The sequence below is a fragment of the Tiliqua scincoides genome, chromosome 13 (genome assembly GCF_035046505.1).
Source record: "Tiliqua scincoides isolate rTilSci1 chromosome 13, rTilSci1.hap2, whole genome shotgun sequence".
Classification (NCBI taxonomy): Eukaryota; Metazoa; Chordata; class Lepidosauria; order Squamata; family Scincidae; genus Tiliqua; species Tiliqua scincoides.
The window spans coordinates 5,797,860-5,813,099 of record NC_089833.1 but is presented as its reverse complement, the minus strand read 5'-3'; the positions used below and the strand labels follow the sequence as shown (position 1 = coordinate 5,813,099).

Sequence of the window (15,240 nt, the reverse complement as noted above, 5' to 3'; positions counted from 1 at the left end):
GTGCTCTGTCTTTGGTGGCTCCATCTGAGCCTCTGTGAACAATCAAAATGATGGCTCACAAATGATGATGATGATGATGATAATAATAATAATAATAATAATAATAATAATAATAATAATAATAATAATAATAATAGTACAGGTATTTCTATACCGCCTTTCTTGGTCCTCAGATTTCTCCTTAGACTTTATTCAAGGCGGTTTACATAGCCAGGCAATTTAAATCCCCGTAGGGATTTTTACAATTTGAAAGAAGGTTTCTATCTTTCAGGAATCCACAACATTCAGATGTTTCTTTCATGATCTGGCTGCACATTCTGGCCTCCAGCCTCCCACGCTCAGAGCAGATGGAATAGCTCGGCTCAGCTTGTCAGCTGCTTCAAGGTCGCATGGTGCCGGTGGCCTCGAACTGGCGACCTTCGGATGTTATCTTCAGGCAAATAGAGGCTCAACCCTCTAGACCAGACATCCTGCCTCCTACTACTAAAAAGGTAGTCTTTTTGTAGACACTTGTGCTGGAATGTGCACAAAAGCACCATTTGCTTTAAAATTGAAGACTAATGCTCTTTTATTTATGACAAGGATATCTGCCTTTAAGGCATCATGGAACCCGGACAGCACCCATGAAGGAGTTTGCAGGTGGCATCCTATTCAAACTCAGCAGAGCTGCTGTACCCACAGGACTTCAAACCACATCTTTGGTCCTAAGTGCATCTGTTTTGGAGTCACCATTGTGTTGGGTATCAAATAAAAAGACCAAGATATCATTGCCTGAAAAGGTACTTGGATGCAAAGTACTATGCTTACAAGATTACACCGCAATTTTGTAAGTGTCACTGCGATTGACAACTCCTTTCTAGCTGCAACTAAGCTACCACCAGCATGCCAATTACGAGGAGGAAAATAGATCAACTGAGCTACGCCTGGCACAGCGATTCCTCTCCCATTTAGCGAAAAAGGGAATTACCTTTCCACATAATAATCCAAGGTAAGGATCAATTTTAATTAAAGCGTTATAATGTGAAGCCAAGATGTTGAAGGTCAAATGCGATTTAAGCTATAAATTAGCTCTTTCGTTGTGCCGAAGTCCACTTTGAAACTCATGGCTTGTTTATTCAGCAGGAAAGACACAACCGCCGGGGGGTTCGTCCCTCCACCCAAGGAATATTTTATGCCCGGAGCACACTGCAAAGTGCAGAAGCTACCCATACTGAAACGGCAGAGAGTGAAGAGGCCATTGGTAGTAGCCAATTGGGGCTGCCCTCAGGGTCAGTCCAAGCTCTCCCAGTCCCTGAGATGGAGCACCAACTGCTGAAGTCAAACTCTAGCCACCATGGTTGGCAACCTTCAGTCTCGAAAGACAATGGTATAAGCTTACAGCACCCGGTATTCCCAGGCGGTCTCCCATCCAAGTACTAACCAGGCCTGACCCTGCTTAGCTTCCGAGATCAGACAAGATCAGGCATGGAAAGACTATGGTATAAGCCTACAGCACCCGGTATTCCCAAGTGGTCTCCCATCCAAGTACTAACGAAGCCTGACCCTGCTTAGCTTCCGAGATCGGACATGCAGCCACCATCATACCGCTCTTCTGCCCTAGATGAAGAGGAAAATAGGTACTATCCTACCACTCTCTTCTCCAAATTTACTCCTTTTCAAATTCAAGGAGTAGGCAGAGGAAGAGTAGTGGATGCAAGTGGGCAGGTGGAGGTGGTTGGTGCCAAAAAGTCTGCTACGCAAGTCTGCAGTTGACCTGGCCCTGGCTGCCCTTGAAAACGATTGCAGAAAGTGGCAGCTAGTGTCTTTTAGGTGCACACTGGCCAGAGTATGTATGTTACACTCGTTCTCTTTGATCTGCATTGGCTTTAGTGCAGTGGTTCCCAAACTGGTGGGTCACAACCCACCAGGGGAACTGAAAGCAGGGCGTTCCCCCTTAAGGGGAGTGGCTCTGTGAGGATGGCAGCAATGGCGCCACAGTGATAATGGCACCACTACCAAGAGGCTTTTCCACTAACCGGGGGGGTGTGTGTGTGTGTGGAGGCAGCACTGGCATTCAGCAGGGGGCAGGTGGGCTCAAACCCCTTCTCAGGCCTCCCTGCTGCTCTAAACAGTAGTTATATCCTATCGGATCCTGGTTTTCCATCAGAACATCAGTGGCTAAATTCCACACATTGCAGCACATTGAAATGCATATAAACTGCACAATCATGATTCAAATCCATGCTGCGAAAATCATACCTCTTTTCTTTTTTTTTAATTAATGTTCCAAACATGCAACAGCAGCTTGTGGGAAGGTGGAAACCTATTTAAAACTCAAGAGACGATTCTGCAGTTCATCTGCTCCAAAGGATGCCTTTAGGTTGACTGTCCCATACCCTTCAACCCATATTCTTCTCACCTATAGGCTCCTCCTATCTCTGTTTCTCTTGTGATCCTTCAAATCCTAACCATTCAACCTAGATGTGCCTGATATCACTCTCTCTCCACCCCCTTAGGTTAACCCTCTTCTGCAAATTGTCGTTTCAATACATCCCAGTCGCTTATGCTATCACTCACGTGGTCCCCAAATCTCAGGGTATTTTTTTTCAAGTCAAAGGATGATTTCAGCTAGCAATTGCAGTCAGGGTCTTGGAGACCACCAAGCAGGCAACGATCAACAGCCCTGCTCAAGTATTGAAGAACCAACAGACAGGAAAAACATTCCAAATGGCTTAGTTTGAACATTTAGTCCAGCTTCCTCCAACATCCTCCCTGCTGGCCATACAGACCTAGGAGTTGCCCTATGTTTTCACCAGTGGTGTCGCTAGAGGTGTGCAGGCCACACCGGGTGATGTGTGTGTGTGTGTGTGTGTGTGTGTGTGTGTGTGTGTGTGTGTGTGTGATACCGCTACTGGCCAAAAATTTTTTAAATCTTGGTATTTTTAAGAACATAAGAACAGCCCCACTGGATCAGGCCATAGGCCCATCTAGTCCAGCTTCCTGCATCTCACAGCGGCCCACCAAATGCCCCAAGGAGCCCCAAGGAGCACACCAGGTAACAAGAGACCTGCAAGGCTTCCTGGGAATTGTAGTTAAGAACATAAGAACAGCCCCACTGGAGCAGGCCATAGGCCCATCTAGTCCAGCTTCCTGCATCTCACAGCGGCCCACCAAATGCCCCAAGGAGCACACCAGGTAACAAGAGACCTGCAAGGCCTCCTGGGAATTGTAGTTAAGAACATAAGAACAGCCCCACTGGAGCAGGCCATAGGCCCATCTAGTCCAGCTTCCTGTATCTCACCAAATGCCCACCAAATGCCCCAGGGAGCACACCAGATACTCCCTGGTGTATTTCAAAGACTCCCTGGTCTTTTCAATACTACCATCATGTTATATATCACTCGATGCGTAATTTCACGCAGAATGAAATGAAACAAACCACATCGAAATATCTCTATGCTATCAAAAGTTATAGCCCCAAAACCAGCAGGGGCGGGGTGATGTTGCAACACCATGCCCACCACCTGGGGCATTGCCCTGCCCACTGCCAGAGAGTTGGTCCATTGTGGGGGTGATGTGCTGGCCTCTCGCACCGGGTGACATAAACCTTAGTGACATAAACGCCACTGGTTCTCACCCTCTGGAACCAGCCATAATTGCGCTCCTAAATGCATGGTGTTCAATGCAGCACGCTGCCATTTTCAATCAGTCCGATACTCCAAGTCTGTCAAGATTCCTCCATGCTGGGAAAGGGCTGAGCAGCTATTCTATGCCACCTTATGCTTGCAATCTTAACCACACTTTCCTGAGAGTAAGCCCCATTGAACAAAACAGGACTCACTTCTGAGTAGACCTGGTTGGGATTGTGCCCTAATACATGTTTAAGCTTATGTTTAAGCTGTCCGTTTACCTCTCGACCACTTTCCACAGTTGATTAGAATCTTTTAAAATATTTTATTGTATTTGTTGTTCTTTGGATTTTATGGCTTTTATTCATCTATAGGTAGCCCTGGGCACCAATTTTGGGGGTGAGGGGGAAAGGCGGGGTAAAATTTGCTTAGATTAATATGTTTAGTAACACAAACTATTTCCTTGACATCAAAAGTATAGCCCCCCCAAAAAACTGAGGGTGGTCCTACCTAACTTAAGCCCCTCTGTAGCAATCAAAGGGATTTAAATGTGTTTCACTTTGTTGGATTTTATTAGCGGCTTGAATTTCATTTTTTGTTGTTGTTTTGTTACTGCAGAATGCAATTGTTCAGAAGTTGTCATTGCTGATTGTTTTGCTATTTGCAATGGCAATAAGTAGCTAGACACTGTCTCTCATCGAACGGCACAGAAATAATTTCTCCATCATTCTTTTCATCACTTTCTAACCCTTCAGCTGCAAATATGATCATGCCCTTGTCATCGAGGCTATTGCAGTCCCTTAAACCTGATTATCACTGTCTAGTTCCATCCCTGCAGACACACTGAAATATCAACTGGCTGACTCTTTCAGGCATCTTTCCATATCATTGTTGTGTAGTTAGCCCTTATAATGCTTCTCCAGGATTTCATTTTATTGGTGGAGACGACAGGTAGAGACTGTCAATTTTATTTTCCAAAGCTTATCGCTGTTTCATGATGCATACATTTCGCCACACTTCAGAAAACCTCTTTCGTTTACATCCTTAACCTTCTGCTCTCTCTCTTTTGCACAGACAAATTCATGGAAAACAGATGTTGTAGAGGAAATTGTGCTGGTGCTTGTAAGGTTTAGAGCAGAATCTCTCTTCATTCAACACCATCGTCATCTAAGGTCTTAAACTCCCTTTCCCGACGGAAGCAGATGCATAATCACAAGCAGTGAAACAATGGAAAATGGGATGGGAAAATCAGCTACCTGCAGGCTTGCTTGCTTCAAGAAACCCCCATGTCTTATCTATAGGACGCAAAAATGCCATTCTACATACGAAAGGATTCTTCTACTCATGGAAAGTCTGTTTCACAGCTCTTGCTGGAGAATGTAGAGAAAAAAGTAAAACTGACACATCTCAGCTATGACCAGGGCAGGTAACAGGGGAACAGTCCTGGAGCAGAGACAGAAGCAGAAGGCATAAGGCCCAAGCCTATCCAACTTTCCAGCACCGGTGCAGCCGCAATGCAACCCTGAGGTAAGGGAACAAATGTTCCCTTCCTTTGAGGAGACCTCTGTGACTGCCGCCTCATCACAAGATGCAGCACACGCCCCACTGGCACAGCTGCACTGGCACTGGAAAATTGGATAGGATTTGGCCCATAGTCAGGGTCAAGCTGTGGTTGAGTGGCAAGGAAATAATAGAACATTAGAGATGCAAGGGGCCTGGGAAGTCATCCACCCCTATACAGCATAGGCACTGCTGTGCATCCCTAGTGGCTAGGGTGCACTAGCACCCCTAGTGGGTAGAGTCATGCCACCTTTCCTGGAAAACCTCCAATAAGGGAGAGCCCAGCATCGCACCAGGAGTTCTTAGAGATTACAGACAGTGGCTCTGAGATCACATCTGCCTGCTCCTTCAGTGCCCTGTGGTATAATTCATTCAATCCTGGAAACTTAAATTCAATTTAAGTAACTAAGGGTGCAATCCTAACCCCTTATGTCAGTGCTTTCCAGCACTGACATAAGGGCAATGTAGCTCTAAGGTAAGGGAACAAACATTCCCTTACTTTGAGGAGGCCTCTGTGAGCGACACCCAACTACGGGATGAAGCACGTGTCCCATTGGCACCACAGTGCCAGTGCTGGAAAGCACTGACATAAGGGGTTAGGATTGTGCCCTAAGTGTTCCCTTACCATCTCTTTACCTACCCTGAGTTGTGGTGTCCCCAGTTCCTCATCCGTGCAACTGACATGTTGCTCCACCTTTTCTTTGTGGGAGAAGACAGATGCAAAATAAGAACTGAGCAGCTTTGCCTTCTCTCCATTGCCTGTTACCACTTTCCCATCTTCTCCGCACAACAGGACTGCCACTTCCTTGACCTTCCTCTTAATTCAGACATCACTAAAACACTTTTTGTGTGTGTGTTTTGGGCATCCCTCACCAGTCTCAGCTCATTCAGTGCTTTTGCTTCCCTGATGTCATCTCTGCAGGTGTGGGCTACGCTTCTGTTCGGTTCCTTTGTTAACTGTCTTAGAAAGAGACATTTCTTGTACATCTTCTCAATTTTTCAGAAAGTTATTTGTGTAGCTACACTGGTTTCCTTAGATGTCTCCCAACTTTTCTTCTTAAAGGGACTGTTTGCAAATGTGCCTTGGGTCCTGTGATTTTCAAAATATCCCTTCTCACCTGGACAGTTTTCTCCTTTAGTCCTAGCCGTAGCAGAATGGGAGAATTGTTCAAATGAAGAATTGCCCATAAGAAAATTGTCCTCTGAGCCTGTTAAAATAAGCTTTCCTAAAATGGGTGCACATCTGTATCCAGGTTACGTATCTGACTTATTCTTAGCTTTCACTTCTCTGAAAATCAAGAATTCCAAGATGACATGGTTGCTTTTGCCCAAAGATCCCAGTGTTTTCACTTCCTTGATTAATTTTTCCCTGTCAGTCAGATTTAAGTTCAGGATAGCCAATGCCCTTGTTCCATCTTCTGAAAGATAAAGTCGTTAGCAAGTCAAGTCACTAGCTGATTGGATTTTCCATAGCTGAGTTAGAGCACAATCCAGATAAGGTCTTTGGCTGGCTCAGGACTTGCGCTGGCCCAGAAGTGTCATGAACCATAAAACACATTCACACCTCCTTGTGAGCAGGCTAGGCCGATGCGAGGATACCTGCTGGCATCCTCACATCGGAACCTTACCAGAACCGGGTGAGTGTGCCCCAGCAGAGGCAGGTCAGCACAGGGGGGTGCTAGGAAAGCATGCTGGGAGTGGGGAGGGGTGTTTATGGGTGGGGTGTGGGCAGACCAAGAGGCAGATCAGGCCCAAGAGGGGGCCAGGATTGACCACAGCACCTTAGGCTGAAACCTTACCCCCACTCCCGACCCAATCAGCCTCACACAGGCTCACCTACACCTGAAATCACTGGTGTAGATCCAAGTAGTCCCGTAGGAGTGGGTGGCGCATGACAAGGGGTAAGGGGAAAAAAATCCCCTTAACCCAAGTTGTGCTCCACCCAGCACCTACCTTGTACTGGATACAGCACAAGTTAGGATTGGGCTGTTAGACTTCCAGGAGATGTCAGGATAGTTGAAGTTCCACCAAGGCATGGCTTTTCCCAGGAGGCATTTGTAGTGTTCCCAAATGCAGATGGGAAAGCAGGAAATGTAGGCAGCAGAACTTCAGTCACCTCTGACTTCAGAAATTTTTGGGTATGATGTGTCTTCTCCATGAAGTTTCTTCAGAAGGGCTGATTTCTCAATCTTCCACAAGGATTTATGCACGTGACACAAAGGAAATGCACCAGTTATTGGACAGGAAACTACTTCCTATGGAGATAATTCTGAAAGACAGGATCCAAAGGAGTTGTTTGTGCCCCACATTAGCTTTAGCATAGAATCATAGAGTTGGGAGGGGACTCATAGGTCATCTAGTCAAACCCCCTGCCTATAGAAGGAAATTCTCTTAGAGTATCTCCATCAAGACTCTGCTTGAAGACCTCCAGGGAAGGAGAGTCCACCACCTCCTTTGGCAAACTGTTCAACTGCCAAACCACCCTTGCCATCAGGAATTTTTCCCCATGTCCAGCTGGAATATCTTCTCTTGCAGTTTGTACTTGTTGGATCTACGTAGTTCTACTTTCAGAGACAGTTGAGAACAAATCTGCCCCTTCTTCCATTTGACAGCCCTTCAAGTCTTTCAGCAGTGCTATCAAATCCCCTCCCAGCCTCCTTCTCCATGCTGAACATAGTTCCTTCAACCTTTCCTCATAGGGCTTGTCCTCCAGCCCTCTGATCATCCACATCAACTCTCCTCAGAACCCACTACAGTTTGGCTGCATCTTTCTTAAAGTGAGAATTGGACACAGTTGTCCTCCAGGTGAGGTCTAACCAGCACATCTTACTTGATGCTTAATTTCACCTTCACTGAACTATGTGAGAAGTGGAGCTTTGTTGTGGTTTTACTTTGCTACCAAGTACGGCTTTACTAAGTAAGTCTGAATTTTTCCTTGCATTCTTCAAGCAAGTTTTTACTGTCTTTTGTCAAAACTCCACAACCATTCAGAAGTCTTCTACAACACGCAAAGCAGCATTTTCCAGTTGTCGAACCACCTAGGTGTCCCACTGGAATTGTGAAAGGGATGTTCCTGTAGACTGTTACCCTGCACATCCCTGATCTTGTCTGATCTTAGAAGCTAAGCAGGGTCAGGCCTGGTTAGTACTTGGATGGGAGACCACCTGGGAATACCAGGTGCTGTAGGCTTATACCATAGTCTTTCGAGACTGAAGGTTGCCAGCCATTGTTCCTGTAGACTGAGATCCAAATCCTAACCAACTCTCAGCACTGCCATAGCTGTGTCAGTGGGGCATGTGCTGCATCCTGCAGTCGGGGGGCACTCACAGAGGTCTCCTTAAGGGAAGGGAAGGTTTGTTCCCTTACTTCGGAGCTGTATTGCCCTTACCTCAGTGCTAGAAAGTTGTCTAGGATTGTGCCCTTAATCATATTGTCAAGGACTTTGCTGTCCCTTGTGATTCTACAAGATGCCAACTCTTTATTCCTTCTCAAACATATACCATTGCAATGCCTGCCATTCACAAATGTGGAACTAGCAGAATGTCGCTATCTACCTCTTGCAAGCCTCAACGCACTGAATAAACGAGCAAGTCCCTTCTTGTCGTGGCGCTGCCTCCTGGTTTACAGTTTGTTACAGAGTTAAATCAACAGGACAGGAAGATAAATTTTGTATGGCGCACCTAATCGATAAAGCTCCCTCCAGAATTGCTCAGACAACCATTGTCTAGTCCACGCTGAGCAAATCAGGCCTTATACGACTACCCATCTGGTACTCTATCCATCAGTGAGAATACCGAACAAGGTTATGAACGAAGGCGAGACGGACAACGTCATTTGTTCGGTGAGGCCAATCAAATACCTAGGGAAAGCCCAATCACATCAATATAACTCCCTCTAGCACTTTGCATCTCATCCACACAGTCTGTTCCGTGTACACGTTTGCATTCATCCTGTCTGTCCCTTTAATACTTCATAGTATGGTGATTTAAAAACAAAGATAATACATTGAATTAGGCTGCTCAGCAGTTTTAGAAAATTAATGAATTTCACTTAAAAAAAAAAAGGCAATCACTGTGTACAACATTTGCAAAAATGCAGCATGAATTTTGCTAACAGTGGGCTTGGATGTGAGCATCAGAAAAACAGCTGGCAAAGCTCTGCAAACACTGAGGATTTCATGCATTACTGCAATGGGTGGCTCTAGATCAGTGGTCCTCACACATTGAGCACCAGGACCCACTTTTTAGAAGAATCTGTCAGGACCCACCAGAAGTGATGTCATGACCGGAAGTGACATCGTCAAACAGGAACATTTTTTAGCAATCCTAGACTGCAATCCTACCCACACTTACCTAGGAGTAAGTCCCATTTGCCATCATTGTTAAAAGCATATACATTGTAGCCTGTTAAAAAAAGTACAGATCTCTCCAATCACAGTCACATGCCACAGTAGCAACAAGTCTAATATATATATATATATATGTATGTATGTATGTATATGTGTGTGTGTGTGTGTGTGTGTGTGTGTGTATATATATATATATATATATATATATATATATATATATATATATATATATATATATATATATATATATATATATATATATATATTGAAATGAATGAGGACCCACCTGAAATTGGCTTGCAACCCACCTGGTGGGTCCCGAACCACAGTTTGAGAAACACTGCTCTAGAGTCATTCCTGCATTGCTTCTTATATAGCAGGGCAAGTGAAAGAACACCTTAGGATTTCATTTTACCCTGCCCCCTCCTCATAAAGACACAGACCTAGGGTACAAAGGGCCGTTTCCTTAACTATTTAAATACAAACTATAGACAGCAGCAGGGACTAACTCACTAGGTTGTGTGGGTTCTACGTGGGGGAGCTACCCGTCTACCTCCCCCAAAACTAATTACAGGCGACAACATCTGACTCCAGTTTCGGGTTCACAGGTCCAAGTAGCCCGACTGAAGCTGCTTTGGCTCTTCCTCTTGCTTCAGACAGCCCGAAACTTGCGCTGGATACCCCGCAGGCCGCCATCCTGCCTGTTCCAGCTTAATTGTGCAGTACTTTTTTTAAAAATATGACTTATATTTTTATTTTATATTTTGGGACTCGTCAGCCTGGGAAGGCAGCTCATCTGAGAGAAGGAAAGCTCTGATCCCAAACCTCCACTGCCTTGTGGCGACATCCAGTTAAAGAAAAGGCTTCAGGAGTCAACCTCGAGGCCAAATCCGGAGCCAGAGTCCCTGAGGCAGTTCATGGCTGAACACAGTCACGTTCTGGCAACTCCTGCGACGCCGCTGGAACCAGCCATATTGGCTCCTGCCTTTCCATGGGACCATTTCAGCAACGTGGAGACGGGGGGATTTGCTACATGGGTAACAGCCTATCCTCCATATCTACCTTACCCAGGGTTCGCGCACTGGAGAGGACACTCTGTTCCAGAACCACCATTCAGGGTGTGACACCATAGTCTTCCGAGACTGAAGGATGCCAACAACTTATATTTTTAAAGAATCTTGTTAAGATGAGATAGAAAAGTTATTTGCCTACTTGCTCTCTATTGGACTGCTTGAGCCGATGGATGGAGTGCTCTGTGAACATGAGTGTCTGTATGTGCAGGGGTGAGACCACGGATATGGGACCCTGTTGCCAGGGCTCAGCCCTGGCAACACAAGCCTCCTTGGGAACAAGGGCTACTTGGGAGCAAGGGGTTACTCAGGAGAAGGAGAGTTAAATAAGAACCCCCAGAATCCAGCCCCCAGTCAGGAGGTCTCCCGGGGAGGAGGGCCTGAGTTCTCACGAGAGCTCAGGCCACTCACATAGTCAGAAGGGGTTCATAAGGAGCCCAAGCAGGCAAAGAGAGAGGTTGCTTTTCCTTGGTCTTAGAGTCCGGAAGGATGGCCGGGAGGGGGGGGCGGAAACCATGGCAACCCCAGTAGCCTTACTCGGCCTGCCTGTGACTGTGGAGGGGCAGAATCCGCTCCTCTGGTTGGAACGCTGCCCCACGGAACCAGAGGAAGGAGCCAGACCCCGGGAAGGGAACAGCTGGCTACACCTGGGAGTGGTGCAACACTCCAGCAACCCCTCTCCCATCCAGGAAGGGGGTCCAAGGAGGAGGAGGCAGTATCGGAAGGGAGCAGCGCCTGGGTAGGCTGCCCAACCCTCAGGAGTGCCCAACAAGCAGCACAACCCAAACTTCAGGACCACAACAGGGTTGTGAACCCCACCTGCGCTGGAACTCCTGTTAAACATGGGACGGTGGAAGCCGACCGCGAGGACCCCAATGAATGTAAAACTGCTCACTAGAATAAATCGCTTCTGTGAAGCCGTAAAAAGGTCTCTGTGGTCCATCCCTCAGAGAGGTAAGTCTGTTGTGCCCTATGCCCCTTATACTGCCCTGTGCCCCTTATACTGTAGCTTTCGACCACCCGGGGGAAGGCAGGATGCTGCCATGAACATGACAGACCCTCTGATATGGTGTGTGTGGAGGGGGTCTACTGTATTGCTATAAGCAATACAATAAGCAATGCAATGCAATAAGCAACGCAAGACAGCCAGGGTGGTGTAGTGGTTTGGGAGACCTGGAAGATTCAGGTTCAAATCCCCCCTCAGCCACAAAGCTTCCTGGGCGACCTTGGGCCAGTCACTTTCTCTCAGCCTCACCTACCTCGCAGGGTTGTTGTGAGGACAAAAGGAGGGGAGCAGCTGTGCAAACCGCCCTGAGCTCTTTGGAGGAAAGGGTGGTGTAAAAATGTGGAATAAATAAAATAAGCTAAGGCGACTGTGAACCTTCAAGGACTGAACTGAAATCCCCCGTCCCACGTCACTGTCCCGTCCACAGATGGTGAAACTTTACAGGGATGCTTTGGTAATTTCCAAGGAAATAAAATGGGGGGGGGGGGAGAGAGAGAAAAGGCTCTGGGTAGCCAAAAACAGCCATGTAATTTCCCATCTGTCTCCCCAGAATGTTAGGGGTACTGTGATTGCTGGTACAAAACTGATTGTGCTTCCCCCCCCTTCCCGGGAATTTCACACCAAAAGTTTCTCACAGGAGAAATTTCAGCTCAAGTTTAAGTTACAATGAAGGTTTTGCAATGACCAGAGCATTAAAAAAAAGGGCAGCTGATTTCCCAGCCCCCACATTCCATTATAACCACTTGTGAAAATGCCAGTGTTTCTTGAATGATACCAAGTGTGGATTGTTGAGCAATTATTGAACAATTGTTGGCAAAGGAGGGCATCAGGATGCAGGTCTCTTGTTATCTGGTGTGCTCCCTGGGGCATTTGGTGGGCTGCTGTGAGATACAGGAAGCTGGACTAGATGGGCCTTTGGCCTGATCCAGTGGGGCTGTTCTTATGTTCTTAACTACAATTCCCAGGAAGCCTTGCAGGTCTCTTGTTATCTGGTGTGCTCCCTGGGGCATTTGGTGGGCCGCTGTGAGATACAGGAAGCTGGACTAGATGGGCCTGTGGCCTGATCCAGTGGGGCTGTTCTTATGTTCTTAACTACAATTCCCAGGAAGCTCTGCAATTCAGCTATAATTGTTCCCTGTTTAAATGGGAGCGTACGATGCTGTTGCCTTGAGTCAGACAGTGGGCTCCTCTGGCCCAGCTTTGACTAGCTGCAGCATCTCCCAAAGAAAGAGGCCTTTCCTATCACCTACTCTCTGACCCTCATAACTGGGAATTCCAGACATATGCTCTAACCCTGAGTTACCCAAGCTACCCAAGACAAAAATGATACTGTGGCAACCTGCCCCTGGTGGACCCCAGAGAAGTTCATCCTGGTTGGGGCTTGGTCAGTGGTGTCATTAAGGCTTGTGTCACCCAATGTGAGAGGCCATTATGTCACCCCCATGGTGGACTTCCTCCCATGCACTTGGCAGGCTGACATCCCAGGCAGTGGGTGTGGTGATGCACTATTCCACCACCCCTGCTGGTTTTTTGGCCGAAGCTTTTGATAGAATAGAGATATTTCAGTGTGGTTTGTTTCAGGGCATTCTGCATGAAATTACACATCGATTGATATATAACATGATGGTATTATTCGAAAATGCCAAGATTTAAAAATTTTCGGCTAGCAGCGGTGTCATCCCCTCCTTGCGCGCATCACCCAATGTGGCTCGCACCTCCCCACACCCCCTAGCAACCCCACTGGTCCTGGTTCAAGTCTTGCACAGCCAGTAATGACAGTGCCAGCTTTGGGAGTAGTTGCACTAGCCGGAGTTGAAATTGTGAACTGACAGCCCAGTCCTGAGCTGCCTGTGGCGTCCAGGCTTGGCAGCACCGAGAAGGGCTGCCGCCGGATCCGGCGCCTCCTGAGCTACCGCAGGAGGTGGAAGGCGCCTCGGGAGAGTAAGGTAAGCAGCACCGCAAAGGGGCTACTCGCTTTACCGCAGACCAAAAAGTTGGTGGTAAGGTAAAGGCGCTCGTGTAGGGTGTGCAGCCCTATATGAGTGCCTTGGATCCTGTGGAGCAGAGTTCCGCTCCACAGATCTGCCTCCCATCCCTCCCCCAGCAACGCCTCCAGCCCGCCCCCTACCTGCATCACACCTCCCCGTCACACCTCCTCCCTGCCCTCTCTCTGCCCCCACCGGCCCTCCCCCTCCCCAGAACGCTTCCTCCCCATCCCCGTCCCCACCCCTGCCTACCGTTCCGCACCTCGGCAGTCCACCGAGCCGCGGAAACTGGGTGACCGCCTTGCGCTAGCCCAGCACCGGCCGGCGCTGGGTTAGCATGGGCGGGAGTCTGGCGGTGAGGCCGGCATGGAGCCGTGCTGCCGAGCATAGGGTTGTCGGACCCCGAAAACAGAGCAAATCAGTTCAGGGACTGATAAGTCTTCAAAGTGCATTGTAATAATTGATTACTCTTTGATCTGTGTTAGGCATATTATTAGTGCCTGGGTATAGGTGCCCATTAAGATAGGAACGGGAGTAGATGCCAGTTTAATATCAAATTCGAGTGCTCATTATTGAAACGGGAAGGGAAGCACTTTTAGAATTCTTCTTCGCTCGTTCCTGTTTACAATAATAAACCAGGACCATATAGCATCTAACAGTAAAGAAGCGCACACCTAGTTACTGTGGGTGAGCTGAATTCCTTCCTCTGATTTTGCTAACCTATTTTCAGGCAGTGATATGGGTAGGGGAGATTTCGCAGGGGTTTTTTGGGGGGGCGCTTATGTGGTGGTGCTTCTTTTCTTGACTGGCAGTGCCATTTCCCCCACTGTACACCCGGTGAGAATGTAGCATAAGGCTGAGAGGAATTCTGGGGAAATTAAGAAGGCCATCTCTACTGCTGGGATAAGTAATGTTACATCAAAGCAGAGGAGTTGGGGGTGATTTCATCTAGGTTTGGTGCTGGAGTTTTTTCACAAGTTAAATTCAGAATAGAGGTGAAATTTCTTCCCAAAGAGAAACACCTTGGATGTTTAAGGGAAGCCTGTTGAGTTTCTTCAGAAGAATGAGATGTTTTTGGAGTGGGGGAACCCCCCCCCAGCCCAATTTCTCACACCCCCAGCCCAATTTTGCCCCCCAGTTCCTCCCAAAATTCAAGTCAGAAATTATCCATAGAGAACATTGGTCTCACTCTTACCTGTCCTCCACACTTATTACAATGGGTACTCACTAATTGCACAAGACCGCTACAAATTAATCAACGAACAGTGCAATCCTATGTGTATCTACTCAGTACTGATTTCAGTGGGACTGACTCAAAGGAGGGTCTCCTGTATTTCTTTGCAAGTTAGTCCCATTGAAATTGCGGAGAATAACATCCAAGTAGATATCCACAGGATTCAGTTGCTCATCTCTGGTCGATTAAGGCTGCAATCCTATACACACTTTCCTGGGAGTAAATCCTCATTGAACATGATGGGGCTTACTTCCAAGTAGGCATGTATAGGCTTGTGCCCTAATTGACTCATAAAAGTTTCCAGAGCTACCTGAGACATTTCAGGCTGCAGCAGGTTGAGAGTAATTCTCTCTCCTCCATATGGAGCGTTTTCTTGTAGGGCAGTGGTTTTATTTCTGACGTTGGTGTGCCAGTGTTCCACACTGCCTT

At 47.2% G+C, this 15,240-nt stretch overlaps 1 protein-coding gene and 1 pseudogene across 1 annotated transcript in view; one reads left to right on the top strand and one right to left on the bottom strand.

The window, feature by feature from the left end:
* RBFOX1 (RNA binding fox-1 homolog 1) overlaps window positions 1-15,240 on the bottom strand; it is a 160,418-nt gene that overhangs the window by 131,362 nt on the left and 13,816 nt on the right. The window lies entirely within an intron of this gene.
* Window positions 8,240-8,357, top strand: LOC136633825 (5S ribosomal RNA; annotated as a pseudogene).